The following is an 18,678-nucleotide window of genomic DNA, read 5'->3' as shown; positions in this document are numbered from 1 at the left end:
ATGACTGTGTAGATATTTCCATGATTTACAGATGGCAGTGTAGATACTTCAATGTTTATAGAGGTGGCGCTGTAGATATTTCCATGTTGATACAGATCGCGGTGTAGATATTTCCATGTTTATACAGATATCGGTGTAGATATTTCCATGTTTATACAGATCGCGGTGTAGATATTTCCATGTTTATACAGATATCGGTGTAGATATTTCCATGTTTTTACAGATATCGGGGTAGATATTTCCATGTTTACACAGATTGCGGTGTAGATATTTCCATCTTTCTACAGATGGCATTGGAGATATTTCCATGTTTATACACATGGCGGTGTAGATATTTCCATGTTTATATAGATGGTGGTGTAGATATTACCATGTTCATACAGATAGCGGTTTAGATTTTTCCATGTTTATAGAGATAGCGGTGTAGGTATTTCCATGTTTATAGACATAGCGGTGTACATATTTCCATGTTTATATAGATGGCGTTGTAGATATTTCCATGTTTATACCGATAGCGGTGTTGGTATTTCCACGATTATACAGATAGCGATGAAGATATTTCCATGTTTATACAGCTCGCGGTGCAGATATTTATATCTTTATACAGATGGCATTGTAGATATTTCCTTATTCACACAGATGGCGGTGTAGATGTTTCCATGTTTATACAGATGGCGGAGTAGTTAGTTCCATGTTTATGGAGATGGCATTGTAGATATTTTCATGTTTATAGAGATGGTGGTGTAGATATTTCCATGTTTATACAGATAGCGGTGTAGATATTTCCATGTTTATACAGATAGCGGTGTAGATATTTCCATGTTTATACAGATAGCGGTTTAGATATTTCCATGTTTATAGAGATAGCGGTGTAAGTATTTCCATGTTTATAGACATAGCGGTGTAGATATTTCCATGTTTATATAGATGGCGTTGTAGATATTTCCATGTTTATACCGATAGCGGTGTTGCTATTTCCACGTTTATACAGATAGCGATGTAGATGTTTCCATGTTTATACACCTCACGGTGCAGATATTTATATCTTTATACAGATGGCATTGTAGATATTTCCTTATTCACACAGATGGCGGTGTACATGTTTCCATGTTTATACAGATGGCGGAGTAGTTAGTTCCATGTTTATGGAGATGGCAGTGTAGATACTTTCATGTTTATAGAGATGGCGGTGTAGATATTTCCATGTTTATAGAGATAGCAGTGTAGATATTTACATGTTTATACAGATGGCTGTGTAGATATTTCCATGTGTATACAGATGGCATTGTAGATATTTCCATGTTTATACAGATGACTGTATAGGTATTTCCATGTTTTTACAGATGGCAGTGCAGATATTTCCATGTTTATAGGGATAGCGGTGTAGATATTTCCATGTTTGTACAGATGGCGGTGTTGATATTTCCATCTATACACAGATGGCCGTGTAGATATTTCCATGTTTATACAGATGGCGGCGTAGATATTTCCATGGACATGCAGATGGCGGTGTAGATATTTCCATGTTTATACAGATAGCGGTGTAGATATTTCGATGTTTACACAGATGGTGGTGTAGATATTTCCGGGATTATACACATGGCGGAGTAGATACTTCCATCTTTATGGAGATGGCAGTGTAGATATTTTCATGTTTATAGAGTTGGCGGTGTAGATATTTCCATATTTATAGAGATAGCGGTGTAGATATTTCCATCTTTCTACAGATGGCAGTGTAGATATTTCCATATTTATACAGATGGTGGTGTAGATATTTCCATATTTATACAGATGTCTGTGTAGATATTTCCATGTGTATACAGATGGTATTGTATCTATTTCCATGTTTATACAGATGGTGGTGTAGATATTTCCATGTTTATTCAGATGACTGTGTAGATATTTCCATGTTTTTACAGATGGCAGTGTACATACTTCAATGTTTATAGAGATGGCGCTGTAGATATTTCCATGTTTATACAGATCGCGGTGTAGATATTTCCATGTTTATACAGATAGCGGTGTAGATATTTCCATGTTTTTACAGATATCGGGGTAGATAGTTCCATGTTTACAGAGATTGCGGTGTAGATATTTCCATCTATCTACAGATGGCATGGTAGATGTTTCCATGTTTATACAGATGGCGGTGTAGATATTTCCATGTTTATATAGATGGTTGTGTAGATATTACCATGTTTATACAGATAGCGGTGTAGATATTTCCATGTTTTTACAGATATCGGTGTAGATATTTCCATGTTTACACAGATTGCGGTGTAGATATTTCCATCTTTCTACAGATGGCATTGTAGATATTTCCATGTTTATACAGATGGCGGTGTAGATATTTCCATGTTTATATAGATGGTGGTGTAGATATTACCATGTTCATACAGATAGCGGCTTAGATATTTCCATGTTTATAGAGATAGCGGTGTAGGTATTTCCATGTTTATAGACATATTTGTGTAGATATTTCCATGTTTATATAGATGGCGTTGTAGGTATTTCCATGTTTATACCGATAGCGGTGTTGTTATTTCCACGTTTGTACAGATAGCGATGAAGATATTTCCATGGTTATACAGCTCACGGTGCAGATATTTATATCTTTATACAGATGGCATTGTAGATATTTCCTTATTCACACAGATGGCGGTGTAGATGTTTCCATGTTTATACAGATGGCGAAGTACTTAGTTCCATGTTTATGGAGATGGCAGTGTAGATATTTTCATGTTTATAGAGATGGTGGTGTAGATATTTCCATGTTTATACAGATAGCGGTGTAGATATTTCCATGTTTATACAGATAGCGGTTTAGATATTTCCATGTTTATAGAGATAGCGGTGTAGGTATTTCCATGTTTATAGACATAGCCGTGTAGATATTTCCATGTTTATATAGATGGCGTTGTAGATATTTCCACGTTTATACCGATAGCGATGTAGATGTTTCCATGTTTATACAGCTCACGGTGCAGATATTTATATCTTTATACAGATGGCATTGTAGATATTTCCTTATTCACACAGATGGCGGTGTAGATGTTTCCATGTTTATACAGATGGCGGAGTAGTTAGTTCCATGTTTATGGAGATGGCAGTGTAGATACTTTCATGTTTATAGAGATGGCGGTGTAGATATTTCCATGTTTATAGAGATAGCAGTGTAGATATTTACATGTTTATACAGATGGCTGTGTAGATATTTCCATGTGTATACAGATGGCATTGTAGATATTTCCATGTTTATACAGATGACTGTATAGGTATTTCCATGTTTTTACAGATGGCAGTGCAGATATTTCCATATTTATAGAGATAGCGGTGTAGATATTTCCATGTTTGTACAGATGGCGGTGTTGATATTTCCATCTATACACAGATGGCCGTGTAGATATTTCCATGTTTATACAGATGGCGGCGTAGATATTTCCATGGACATGCAGATGGCGGTGTAGATATTTCCATGTTTATACAGATAGCGGTGTAGATATTTCCATGTTTACACAGAGGGTGGTGTAGATATTTCCGGGATTATACACATGGCGGAGTAGATACTTCCATCTTTATGGAGATGGCAGTGTAGATATTTTCATGTTTATAGAGTTGGCGGTGTAGATATTTCCATATTTATAGAGATAGCGGTGTAGATATTTCCATCTTTCTACAGATGGCAGTGTAGATGTTTCCATGTTTATACAGATGGTGGTGTAGATATTTCCATATTTATACAGATGTCTGTGTAGATATTTCCATGTGTATACAGATTGTATTGTATCTATTTCCATGTATATACAGATGGTTGTGTAGATATTTCCATGTTTATTCAGATGACTGTGTAGATATTTCCATGTTTTTACAGATGGCAGTGTAGATACTTCAATGTTTATAGAGATGGCGCTGTAGATATTTCCATGTTTATACAGATCGCGGTGTAGATATTTCCATGTTTATACAGATAGCGGTGTAGATATTTCCATGTTTTTACAGATATCGGGGTAGATATTTCCATGTTTACACAGATTGCGGTGTAGATATTTCCATCTATCTAGAGATGGCATGGTAGATATTTCCATGTTTATACAGATGGCGGTGTAGATATTTCCATGTTTATATAGATGGTTGTGTAGATATTACCATGTTTATACAGATAGAGGTGTAGATATTTCCATGTTTATACAGATCGTGGTGAAGTTATTTCCATGTTTATACAGATCGCGGTGTAGATATTTCCATGTTTATAGAGATAGCTGTGTAGATATTTCCATGTTTATACAGATAGCTGTGTAGATATCTCCATGTTTATACAGATCGTGGTGAAGATATTTCCATGTTTATACAGATCGCGGTGTAGATATTTCCATGTTTATACAGATAGCGGTGTAGATATTTCCATGTTTATACGGATAGCAGTGTAGATATTTCCATGTTTACACAGATGGTGGTGTAGATATTTCCAGGATTATACACATGGCGGAGTAGATACTTCCATCTTTATGGAGATGGCAGTGTAGATATTTTCATGTTTATAGAGTTGGAGGTGTAGATATTTCCATATTTATAGAGATAGCGGTGTAGATATTTCCATCTTTCTACAGATGGCAGTGTAGATATTTCCATGTTTATACAGATGGTGGTGTAGATATTTCCATATTTATACAGATGTCTGTGCAGATATTTCCATGTGTATACAGATGGTATTGTATCTATTTCCATGTTTATACAGATGGTGGTGTAGATATTTCCATGTTTATTCAGATGACCGTGTAGATATTTCCATGTTTTTACAGATGGCAGTGTAGATACTTCAATGTTTATAGAGATGGCGCTGTAGATATTTCCATGTTTATACAGATGGCGGTGTAGTTATTTCCATGTTTATATAGATGGTTGTGTAGATATTACCATGTTTATACAGATCGTGGTGAAGATATTTCCATGTTTATACAGATCGCGGTGTAGATATTTCCATGTTTATACAGATCGCGGTGTAGACATTTCCAAGTTTATACAGATAGAGGTGTAGATATTTCCATGTTTATACGGATAGTGGTTTAGATATTTCCATGTTTATAGGGATAGCGGTGTAGGTATTTCTATTTTTATAGACATAGCGGTGTAGATATTTCCATGTTTATATAGATGGCGTTGTAGATATTTCCACGTTTATACCGATAGCGGTGTTGGTATTTCCACGTCCATACAGATAGCGATGTAGATACTTCCATGTTTATACAGCTCGCGGTGCAGATATTTATATCTTTATACAGATGGCATTGTAGATATATCCTTATTCACAGAGATGGTGGTGTAGATGTTTCCATGTTTATACAGATGGCGGGGTAGTTAGTTCCATGTTTATGGAGATGGCAGTGTTGATACTTTCATGTTTATAGAGATGGCGGTGTAGATATTTCCATGTTTATAGAGATAGCAGTGTAGATATTTACATGTTTATACAGATGGCTGTATAGATATTTCCATGTGTATACAGATGGCATTGTAGATATTTCCAAGTTTATACAGATGACTTTATAGGTATTTCCATGTTTTTACAGATGGCAGTGCAGATATTTCCATGTTTATAGAGATAGCGGTGTAGATATTTCCATGTTTGTACAGATGGCGGTGTTGATATTTCCATCTATACACAGATGTCCGTGTAGATATTTCCATGTTTATACAGATGGCGGTGTAGATATTTCCATGGACATGCAGATGGCGGTGTAGATATTTCCATGTTTATACAGATAGCGGTGTAGATATTTCCATGTTTACACAGAGGGTGGTGTAGATATTTCCGGGATTATACACATGGCGGAGTAGATACTTCCATCTTTATGGAGATGGCAGTGTAGATATTTTCATGTTTATAGAGATGGCGGTGTAGATATTTCCATATTTATAGAGATAGCGGTGTAGATATTTCCATCTTTCTACAGATGGCAGTGTAGATATTTCCATGTTTATACAGATGGTGGTGTAGATATTTCCATATTTATACAGATGTCTGTGTAGATATTTCCATGTGTATACAGATGGTATCGTATCTATTTCCATGTTTATACAGATGGTGGTGTAGATATTTCCATGTTTATTCAGATGACTGTGTAGATATTTCCATGTTTTTACAGATGGCAGTGTAGATATTTCAATGTTTATAGAGATGGCGCTGTAGATATTTCCATGTTTATACAGATCACGGTGTAGATATTTCCATGTTTATACAGATAGCGGTGTAGATATTTCCATGTTTTTACAGATATCGGGGTAGATGTTTCCATGTTTACTCAGATTGCGGTGTAGATATTTCCATCTATCTACAGATGGCATGGTAGATATTTCCATGTTTATACAGATGGCGGTGTAGATATTTCCATGTTTATATAGATGGTTGTGTAGATATTACCATGTTTATACAGATAGCGGTGTAGATATTTCCATATTTATACAGATCGTGGTGAAGATATTTCCATGTTTATAGAGATCGCGGTGTAGATATTTCCATGTTTATACAGATCGCGGTGTAGATATTTCCAAGTTTATACAGATAGCGGTGTAGATATTTCCATGTTTATACAGATAGCGGTTTAGATATTTCCATGTTTATAGAGATAGCGGTGTAGGTATTTCCATGTTTATAGACATAGCGGTGTAGATATTTCCATGTTTATATAGATGGCGTTGTAGATATTTCCACGTTTATACCAATAGCGGTGTTGGTATTTCCACGTTCATACAAACAGGGATGTAGATATTTCAATGTTTATACAGCTCGCGGTGCAGATATTTATATCTTTATACAGATGGCATTGTAGATATTTCCTTATTCACACAGATGGTGGTGTAGATGTTTCCGGGATTATACACATGAAGGAGTAGATACTTCCATCTTTATGGAGATGGCAGTGTAGATATTTTCATGTTTATAGAGATGGCAGTGTAGATATTTCCATATTTATAGAGATAGCAGTGTAGATATTTCCGTCTTTCTACAGATGGCAGTGTAGACATTTCCATGTTTATACAGATGGTGGTGTAGATATTTCCATATTTATACAGATGTCTGTGTAGATATTTCCATGTGTATACAGATTGTATTGTAGCTATTTCCATGTTTATACAGATGGCGGTGTAGATATTTCCATGTTTATTTAGATGACTGTGTAGATATTTCCATGTTTTTACAGATGGCCGTGTAGATATTTCAATGTTTATAGAGATGGCGCTGTAGATATTTCCATATTTATACAGATCGCGGTGTAGATATTTGCATGTTTATACAGATAGCCGTGTAGATATTTCCATGTTTTTACAGATATCGGTGTAGATATTTCCATGTTTACACAGATTGCGGTGTAGATATTTCCATCTTTCTACAGATGGCATTGTAGATATTTCCATGTTTATACAGATGGCGGTGTAGATGTTTCCATGTTTATATAGATGGTGGTGTAAATATTACCAAGTTTATACAGATAGCGGTGTAGATATTTCCATGTTTGTACAGATCGTGGTGAAGGTATTTCCATGTTTATACAGAATGCGGTGTAGATATTTCCATGTTTATACAGATAGCGGTGTAGATATTTCCATGTTTATACAGATAGCGGTGTAGATATTTCCATGTTTATACAAATAGCGGTTTAGATATTTCCATGTTTATAGAGATAGCGGTGTAGGTATTTCCATGTTTATAGACATAGCGGTGTAGATATTTCCATGTTTATATAGATGGCGTTGTAGATATTTCCATGTTTATACCGATAGCGGTGTTGCTATTTCCACGTTTATACAGATAGCGATGTAGATATTTCCATGTTTATACAGCTCGTGTTGCAGATATTTATATCTTTATACAGATGGCATTGTAGATATTTCCTTATTCACACAGATGGCGGTGTAAATTTTTCCATGTTTATACAGATGGCAGAGTAGTTAGTTCCATGTTTATGGAGATGGCAGTGTAGATACTTTCATGTTTATAGAGATGGCGGTGTAGATATTTCCATGTGTATACAGATGGCATTGTAGATATTTCCATGTTTATACAGATGACTGTATAGGTATTTCCATGTTTTTACAGATGGCAGTGCAGATATTTCCACGTTTATAGAGATAGCGGTGTAGATATTTCCATGTTTGTACAGATGGCAGTGTTGATATTTCCATCTATACACAGATGGCCGTGTAGATATTTCCATGTTTATACAGATGGCGGCGTAGATATTTCCATGGACATGCAGATGGCGGTGTAGATATTTCCATGTTTATACAGATAGCGGTGTAGATATTTCGATGTTTTCACAGATGGTGGTGTAGATATTTCCGGGATTATACACATGGCGGAATAGATACTTCCATCTTTATGGAGATGGCAGTGTAGATATTTTCATGTTTATAGAGATGGCAGTGTAGATATTTCCATATTTATAGAGATAGCGGTGGAGATATTTCCATCTTTCTACAGATGGCAGTGTAGATATTTCCATGTTTATACAGATGGTGGTGTAGATATTTCCATATTTATACAGATGTCTGTGTAGATATTTCCATGTGTATACAAAGGGTATTGTAGCTATTTCCATGTTTATACAGATGGTGGTGTAGATATTTCCATGTTTATTTAGATGACTGTGTAGATATTTCCATGTTTTTACAGATGGCAGTGTAGATATTTCAATGTTTATAGAGATGGCGCTGTAGATATTTCCATGTTTACACAGATCGCGGTGTAGATATTTCCATGTTTATACAGATAGCCGTGTAGATATTTCCATGTTTTTACAGATATCGGTGTAGATATTTCCCTGTTTACACAGATTGCGGTGAAGATATTTCCATCTTTCTACAGATGGCATTGTAGATATTTCCATGTTTATACAGATGGCGGTGTAGGTATATCCATGTTTATATAGATGGTTGTGTAGATATTACCATGTTTATACAGATAGCGGTGTAGGTATTTCCATGTTTATACAGATCGTGGTGAAGATATTTCCATGTTTATACAGATCGCGGTGTAGATATTTCCATGTTTATACAGATCGCGGTGTAGATAATTCCATGTTTATACAGATAGCGGTGTAGATATTTCCATGTTTATACACATAGCGGTTAAGATATTTCCATGTTTATAGAGATAGCGGTGTAGGTATTTCCATGTTTATAGACATAGCGGTGTAGATATTTCCATGTTTATATAGATGGCGTTGTAGATATTTCCATGTTTATACCGATAGCGGTGTTGCTATTTCCAGGTTTATACAGGCAGCGATGTAGGTATTTCCATGTTTAAACAGCTCGCGGTGAAGATATTTCTATCTTTATACAGATGGCATTGTAGATATTTCCTTATTCACACAGATGGCGGTGTAGATTTTTCCATGTTTATAGAGATGGCGGAGTAGTTAGTTCCATGTTTATGGAGATGGCAGTGTAGATACTTTCATGTTTAAAGAGATGGCGGTGTAGATATTTCCATGTTTATAGAGATAGCAGTGTAGATATTTACATGTTTATACAGATGGCTGTGTAGATATTTCCATGTGTATACAGATGGCCGTGTAGATATTTCCATGTTTATACAGATGGCGGCGTAGATATTTCCATGGACATGCAGATGGCGGTGTAGATATTTCCATGTTTATACAGATAGCGGTGTAGATATTTCGATGTTTACACAGATGGTGGTGTAGATATTTCTGGGATTATACACATGGCGGAGTAGATACTTCCATCTTTATGGAGATGGCAGTGTAGATATTTTCATGTTTATAGAGATGGCGGTGTAGATATTTCCATATTTATAGAGATAGCGGTGTAGATATTTCCATCTTTCTACAGATGGCAGTGTAGATATTTCCATGTGTATACAGATGGCATTGTAGATATTTCCATGTTTATGCAGATGACTGTATAGGTATTTCCATGTTTTTACAGATGGCAGTGCAGATATTTCCATGTTTATAGAGATAGCGGTGTAGATATTTCCATGTTTGTACAGATAGCGGTATTGATATTTCCATCTATACACAGATGGCCGTGTAGATATTTCCATGTTTATACAGATGGCGGCGTAGATATTTCCATGGACATGCAGATGGCGGTGTAGATATTTCCATGTTTATACAGATAGCGGTGTAGATATTTCGATGTTTACACAGATGGTGGTGTAGATATTTCTGGGATTATACACATGGCGGAGTAGATACTTCCATCTTTATGGAGATGGCAGTGTAGATATTTTCATGTTTATAGAGATGGCGGTGTAGATATTTCCATATTTATAGAGATAGCGGTTTAGATATTTCCATTTTCTACAGATGGCGGTGTAGGTATTTCCATTTTCTACAGATGGCAGTGTAGATATTTCCATGTTTATACAGATGGCGGTGTAGATATTTCCATTTTTATATAGATGGTTGTGTAGATATTTCCATGTTTATACAGATCGTGGTGAAGATATTTCCATGTTTATAGAGATCGCGGTGTAGATATTTCCATGTTTATACAGATCGCGGTGTAGATATTTCCAAGTTTATACAGATAGCGGTGTAGATATTTCCATGTTTATACAGATAGCGGTTTAGATATTTCCATGTTTCTAGAGATAGCGGTGTAGGTATTTCCATGTTTATAGACATAGCGGTGTAGATATTTCCATGTTTATATAGATGGCGTTGTAGATATTTCCACGTTTATACCGATAGCGGTGTTGGTATTTCCACGTTCATACAAACAGGGATGTAGATATTTCAATGTTTATACAGCTCTCGGTGCAGATATTTATATCTTTATACAGATGGCATTGTAGATATTTCCTTATTCACACAGATGGTGGTGTAGATGTTTCCATGTTTATACAGATGGCGGAATAGTTAGTTCCATGTTTATGGAGATGGCAGTGTAGATATTTTCATGTTTATAGAGATGGCAGTGTAGATATTTCCATGTTTATAGAGATAGTAGTGTAGATATTTACATGTTTATACAGATGGCTGTGTAGATATTTCCATGTGTATACAGATGGCATTGTAGATATTTCCATGTTTATACAGATGACTGTATAGGTATTTCCATGTTTTTACAGATGGCAGTGCAGATATTTCCATGTTTATAGAGATAGGGGTGTAGATATTTCCATGTTTACACAGATGGCGGTGTAGATATTTCCATGTTTATACAGATAGCGGTGTAGATATTTCCATGTTTACACAGATGGTGGTGTAGATATTTCCGGGATTATACACATGGCGGAGTAGATACTTCCATCTTTATGGAGATGGCAGTGTAGATATTTTCATGTTTATAGAGATGGCGGTGTAGATATTTCCATATTTATAGAGATAGCGGTGTAGATATTTCCATCTTTCTACAGATGGCAGTGTAGATATTTCCATGTTTATACAGATGGCGGTGTAGATATTTCCATATTTATACAGATGTCTGTGAAGATATTTCCATGTGTATACAGATGGTATTGTAGCTATTTCCATGTTTATACAGATGGTGGTGTAGATATTTCCATGTTTATTCAGATGACTGTGTAGATATTTCCATGTTTTTACAGATGGCAGTGTAGATATTTCAATGTTTATAGAGATGGTGCTGTAGATATTTCCATGTTTATACAGATCGCGGTGTAGATATTTCCATGTTTATACAGATAGCAGTGTAGAAATTTCCATGTTGTTACAAATATCGGTGTAGATATTTCCATGTTTACACAGATAGCGGTGTAGATATTTCCATCTTTCTACAGATGGCATTGTAGATATTTCCATGTTTATACAGATGGCGGCGTAGATATTTCCATGGACATGCAGATGGCGGTGTAGATATTTCCATGTTTATACAGATAGCAGTGTAGATATTTACATGTTTATACAGATGGCTGTGTAGATATTTCCATTTGTATACAGATGGCATTGTAGATATTTCCATGTTTATACAGATGACTGTATAGATATTTCCATGTTTTTACAGATGGCAGTGCAGATATTTCCATGTTTATAGAGATAGCGGTGTAGATATTTCCATGTTTCTACAGATGGCGGTGTTGATATTTCCATCTATACACAGATGGCCGTGTAGATATTTCCATGTTTATACAGATGGCGGCGTAGATATTTCCATGGACATGCAGATGGCGTTGTAGATATTTCCATGTTTATACAGATAGCGGTGTAGATATTTCCATGTTTACACAGATGGTGGTGTAGATATTTCCGGGATTATACACATGGCGGAGTAGATACTTCCAACTTTATGGAGATGGCAGTGTAGATATTTTCATGTTTATAGAGATGGCGGTGTAGATATTTCCACGTTTATACCGATGGCAGTGTTGGTATTTCCACGTTTATACAGATAGCGATGTAGATATTTCCATGTTTATACAGCTCGCGGTGCAGATATTTATATCTTTATACAGATGGCATTGTAGATATTTCCTTATTCACACAGATGGTGGTGTAGATGTTTCCATGTTTATACAGATGGCGGAGTAGTTAGTTCCATGTTTATGGAGATGGCAGTGTAGATACTTTCATGTTTATACAGATGGCGGTGTAGATATTTCCATGTTTATAGAGATAGCAGTGTAGATATTTACATGTATATACAGATGGCTGTGTAGATATTTCCATGTGTATACAGATGGCATTGTAGATATTTCCATGTTTATACAGATGACTGTATAGGTATTTCCATGTTTTTACAGATGGCAGTGCAGATATTTCCATCTCTATAGAGATAGCGGTGTAGATATTTCCATGTTTGTACAGATGGCGGTGTTGATATTTCCATCTATACACAGATGGCCGTGTAGATATTTCCATGTTTATACAGATGGCGGCGTAGATATTTCCATGGACATGCAGATGGCGGTGAAGATATTTCCATGTTTATACAGATAGCGGTGTAGATATTTCCATGTTTACACAGATGGTGGTGTAGATATTTCCGGGATTATACACATGGCGGAGTAGATACTTCCATCTTTATGGAGATGGCAGTGTAGATATTTTCATGTTTATAGAGATGGCGGTGTAGATATTTCCATATTTATAGAGATAGCGGTGTAGATATTTCCATCTTTCTACAGATGGCAGTGTAGATATTTCCATGTTTATACAGATGGCGGTGTAGATATTTCCATATTTATACAGATGTCTGTGAAGATATTTCCATGTGTATACAGATGGTATTGTAGCTATTTCCATGTTTATACAGATGGTGGTGTAGATATTTCCATGTTTATTCAGATGACTGTGTAGATATTTCCATGTTTTTACAGATGGCAGTGTAGATATTTCAATGTTTATAGAGATGGTGCTGTAGATATTTCCATGTTTATACAGATCGCGGTGTAGATATTTCCATGTTTATACAGATAGCAGTGTAGAAATTTCCATGTTGTTACAGATATCGGTGTAGATATTTCCATGTTTACACAGATAGCGGTGTAGATATTTCCATGTTTATGTAGATGGTTGTGTAGATATTACCATGTTTATACAGATAGCGGTGTAGATATTTCCATGTTTATACAGATCGCGTTGTAGATATTTCCATGTTTATACAGAACGCGGTGTAGATATTTCCAAGTTTATACAGATAGCGGTGTAGAAATTTCCATGTTTATACGGATAGGGGTTTAGATATTTCCATGTTTATAGAGATAGCGGTGTAGGTATTTCCATGTTTATAGACATAGCAGTGTAGATATTTCCATGTTTATATAGATGGCGTTGTAGATATTTTCACGTTTATACCGATAGCGGTGTTGGTATTTCCACGTTTATACAGATAGCGATGTAGATATTTCCATGTTTATACAGACCGCAGTGTAGATATTTCCATGTTTATAGAGATAGCAGTGTAGATATTTCCAAGTTTGTACAGGTGGCGGTGTTGATGTTTCCATCCATACACAGATTGCCATGTAGGTATTTCCATGAGTATACAGATGACATTGTAGATATTTCCATGTTTATACGGATGGTGGTGTAGATATTTCCATGTTTACACAGACGACTGTATAGGTATTTCCATATTTATACAGATGGCGGTGTAGATATTTCCATGTTTACAGAGATAGCGGTGTAGATATTTCCATATTTGTACATATAACGGTGTAGAAATTTCCATGTTTATAAAGATAGCAGTGTAAATATTTCCATGTTTATACAGAACACGGTGTAGATATTTCCTTGTTTATACACATAGCGGTGCAGTTATTTCCATGTTTATACAGATAGCGGTGTAGATATTTCCATGTATATACAGATGGCTGTGTAGATATTTCCATGTTTATACAGATGGCTTTGTAGATATTTCCATGTTTATACAGACGACTTTGTAGGTATTTCCATGTTTATACAGATGGCGGTGTAGATATTTCCATGTTTATAGAGATAGCTTTGTAGATATTTCCATGTTTATACAGATGGCTTTGTAGATATTTCCATGTTTATACAGATGACTTTGTAGGTATTTCCATGTTTATACAGATGGCGGTGCAGATATTTCCATGTTTATAGAGATAGCTGTGTAGATATTTCCATGTTTATACAGATAGCGGTGTAGATATCTCCATGTTTATACAGATCGTTTTGTAGATATTTCCATGTTTATACAGATCGCGGTGTAGATATTTCCATGTTTATACAGATAGCGGTGTAGATATTTCCATGTTTTTACAGATATCGGTGTAGATATTTCCATGTTTACACAGATTGCGGTGTAGATATTTCCATCTTTCTACAGATGACATTGTAGATATTTCCACGTTTATACAGATAGCGATGAAGATATTTCCATGTTTATATAGCTGGTGGTGCAGATATTTATATCTTTATACAGATGGCATTGTAAATATTTCCTTATTCACACAGATGGCGGTGTAGATGTTTCCATGTTTATACAGATGGAGGAGTAGTTAGTTCCATGTTTATGGAGATGGCAGTGTAGATATTTTCATGTTCATAGAGATGGTGGTGTAGATATTTCCATGTTTATACAGATAGCGGTGTAGATATTTCCATGTTTATACAGATGGCGGTTTAGATATTTCCATGTTTATAGAGATAGCGGTGTAGTTATTTCCATGTTTATAGAAATAGCGGTGTAGATATTTCCATGTTTATATAGATGGCGTTGTAGATATTTCCATGTTTATACCGATAGCGGTGTTGCTATTTCCACGTTTATACAGATAGCGATGTAGATGTTTCCATGTTTATACAGCTCACGGTGCAGATATTTATATCTTTATACAGATGGCATTGTAGATATTTCCTTATTCACACAGATGGCGGTGTAGATGTTTCCATGTTTATACAGATGGCGGAGTATTTAGTTCCATGTTTATGGAGATGGCAGTGTAGATATTTTCATGTTTATAGAGATGGTGGTGTAGATATTTCCATGTTTATACAGATAGCGGTGTAGATATTTCCATGTTTATACAGATAGCGGTTTAGATATTTCCATGTTTATAGAGATAGCGGTGTAGGTATTTCCATGTTTATAGACATAGCGGTGTAGATATTTCCATGTTTATATAGATGGCGTTGTAGATATTTCCATGTTTATACCGATAGCGTTGTTGCTATTTCCACGTTTATACAGATAGTGATGTAGATGTTTCCATGTTTATACAGCTCACAGTGCAGATATTTATATCTTTATACAGATGGCATTGTAGATATTTCCTTATTCACACAGATGGCGGTGTAGATGTTCCCATGTTTATACAGATGGCGGAGTGGTTAGTTCCATGTTTATGGAGATGGCAGTGTAGATACTTTCATGTTTATAGAGATGGCGGTGTAGATATTTCCATGTTTATAGAGATAGCAGTGTAGATATTTACATGTTTATACAGATGGCTGTGTAGATATTTCCATGTGTATACAGATGGCATTGTAGATATTTCCATGTTTATACAGATGACTGTATAGGTATTTCCATGTTTTTACAGATGGCAGTGCAGATATTTCAATGTTTATAGAGATAGCGGTGTAGATATTTCCATGTTTGTACAGATGGCGGTGTTGATATTTCCATCTATACACAGATGGCCGTGTAGATATTTCCATGTTTATACAGATGGCGGCGTAGGTATTTCCATGGACATGCAGATGGCGGTGTAGATATTTCCATGTTTATACAGATAGCGGTGTAGATATTTCCATGTTTACACAGATGGTGGTGTAGATATTTCCGGGATTATACACATGGCGGAGTAGATACTTCCATCTTTATGGAGATGGCAGTGTAGATATTTTCATGTTTATAGAGATGGCGTTGTAGATATTTCCATATTTATAGAGATAGCGGTGTAGATATTTCCATCTTTCTACAGATGGCAGTGTAGATATTTCCATGTTTATACAGATGGCGGTGTAGATATTTCCATATTTATACAGATGTCTGTGAAGATATTTCCATGTGTATACAGTTGGTATTGTAGCTATTTCCATGTTTATGCGGATGGTGGTGTAGATATTTCCATGTTTATTCAGATGACTGTGTAGATATTTCCATGTTTTTACAGATGGCAGTGTAGATATTTCAATGTTTATAGAGATGGTGCTGTAGATATTTCCATGTTTATACAGATAGCGGTGTAGAAATTTCCATGTTGTTACAGATATCGGTATAGATATTTCCATGTTTACACAGATTGTGGTGTAGATATTTCCATCTTTCTACAGATGGCATTGTAGATATTTCCATGTTTATACAGATGGCGGCGTAGATATTTCCATCGACATGCAGATGGCGGTGTAGATATTTCCATGTTTATACAGATAGCGGTGTAGATATTTCCATGTTTACACAGATGGTGGTGTAGATATTTCCGGGATTCTACACATGGCGGAGTAGATACTTCCATCTTTATGGAGATGGCAGTGTAGATATTTTCATGTTTATAGACATGGCGGTGTAGATATTTCCACGTTTATACCGATAGCGGTGTTGGTATTTCCACGTTTATACAGATAGCGATGTAGATATTTCCATGTTTATACAGCTCGCGGTGCAGATATTTATATCTTTATACACATGGCATTGTAGATATTTCCTTATTCACACAGATGGTGGTGTAGATGTTTCCATGTTTATACAGATGGCGGAGTAGTTAGTTCCATGTTTATGGAGATGGCAGTGTAGATACTTTCATGTTTATAGAGATGGCGGTGTAGATATTTCCATGTTTATAGAGATAGCAGTGTAGATATTTACATGTTTATACAGATGGCTGTGTAGATATTTCCATGTGTATACAGATGGCATTGTAGATATTTCCATGTTTATACAGATGACTGTATAGATATTTCCATGTTTTTACAGATGGCAGTGCAGATATTTCCATGTTTATAGAGATAGCGGTGTAGATATTTCCATGTTTCTACAGATGGCGGTGTTGATATTTCCATCTATACACAGATGGCCGTGTAGATATTTCCATGTTTATACAGATGGCGGCGTAGATATTTCCATGGACATGCAGATGGCGGTGTAGATATTTCCATGTTTATACAGATAGCGGTGTAGATATTTCCATGTTTACACAGATGGTGGTGTAGATATTTCCGGGATTATACACATGGCGGAGTAGATACTTCCAACTTTATGGAGATGGCAGTGTAGATATTTTCATGTTTATAGAGATGGCGGTGTAGATATTTCCACGTTTATACCGATGGCGGTGTTGGTATTTCCACGTTTATACAGATAGCGATGTAGATATTTCCATGTTTATACAGCTCGCGGTGCAGATATTTATATCTTTATACAGATGGCATTGTAGATATTTCCTTATTCACACAGATGGTGGTTTAGATGTTTCCATGTTTATACAGATGGCGGAGTAGTTAGTTCCATGTTTATGGAGATGGCAGTGTAGATACTTTCATGTTTATACAGATGGCGTTGTAGATATTTCCATGTTTATAGAGATAGCAGTGTAGATATTTACATGAATATACAGATGGCTGTGTAGATATTTCCATGTGTATACAGATGGCATTGTAGATATTTCCATGTTTATACAGATGTCTGTATAGGTATTTCCATGTTTTTACAGATGGCAGTGCAGATATTTCCATGTTTATAGAGATAGCGGTGTAGATATTTCCATGTTTGTACAGATGGCGGTATTGATATTTCCATCTATACACAGATGGCCGTGTAGATATTTCCATGTTTATACAGATGGCGGCGTAGATATTTCCATGGACATGCAGATGGCGGTGAAGATATTTCCATGTTTATACAGATAGCGGTGTAGATATTTCCATGTTTACACAGATGGTGGTGTAGATATTTCCGGGATTATACACATGGCGGAGTAGATATTTCCATCTTTATGGAGATGGCAGTGTAGATATTTTCATGTTTATAGAGATGGCGGTGTAGATATTTCCATATTTATAGAGATAGCGGTGTAGATATTTCCATCTTTCTACAGATGGCAGTGTAGATATTTCCATGTTTATACAGATGGCGGTGTAGATATTTCCATATTTATACAGATGTCTGTGAAGATATTTCCATGTGTATACAGATGGTGGTGTAGATATTTCCATGTTTATTCAGATGACTGTGTAGATATTTCCATGTTTTTACAGATGGCAGTGTAGATATTTCAATGTT

This window comes from Pan troglodytes, chromosome 16, assembly GCF_028858775.2.
Source record: "Pan troglodytes isolate AG18354 chromosome 16, NHGRI_mPanTro3-v2.0_pri, whole genome shotgun sequence".
NCBI lineage: Eukaryota > Metazoa > Chordata > Mammalia > Primates > Hominidae > Pan > Pan troglodytes.
Note: the sequence above shows the minus strand (reverse complement) of the source record.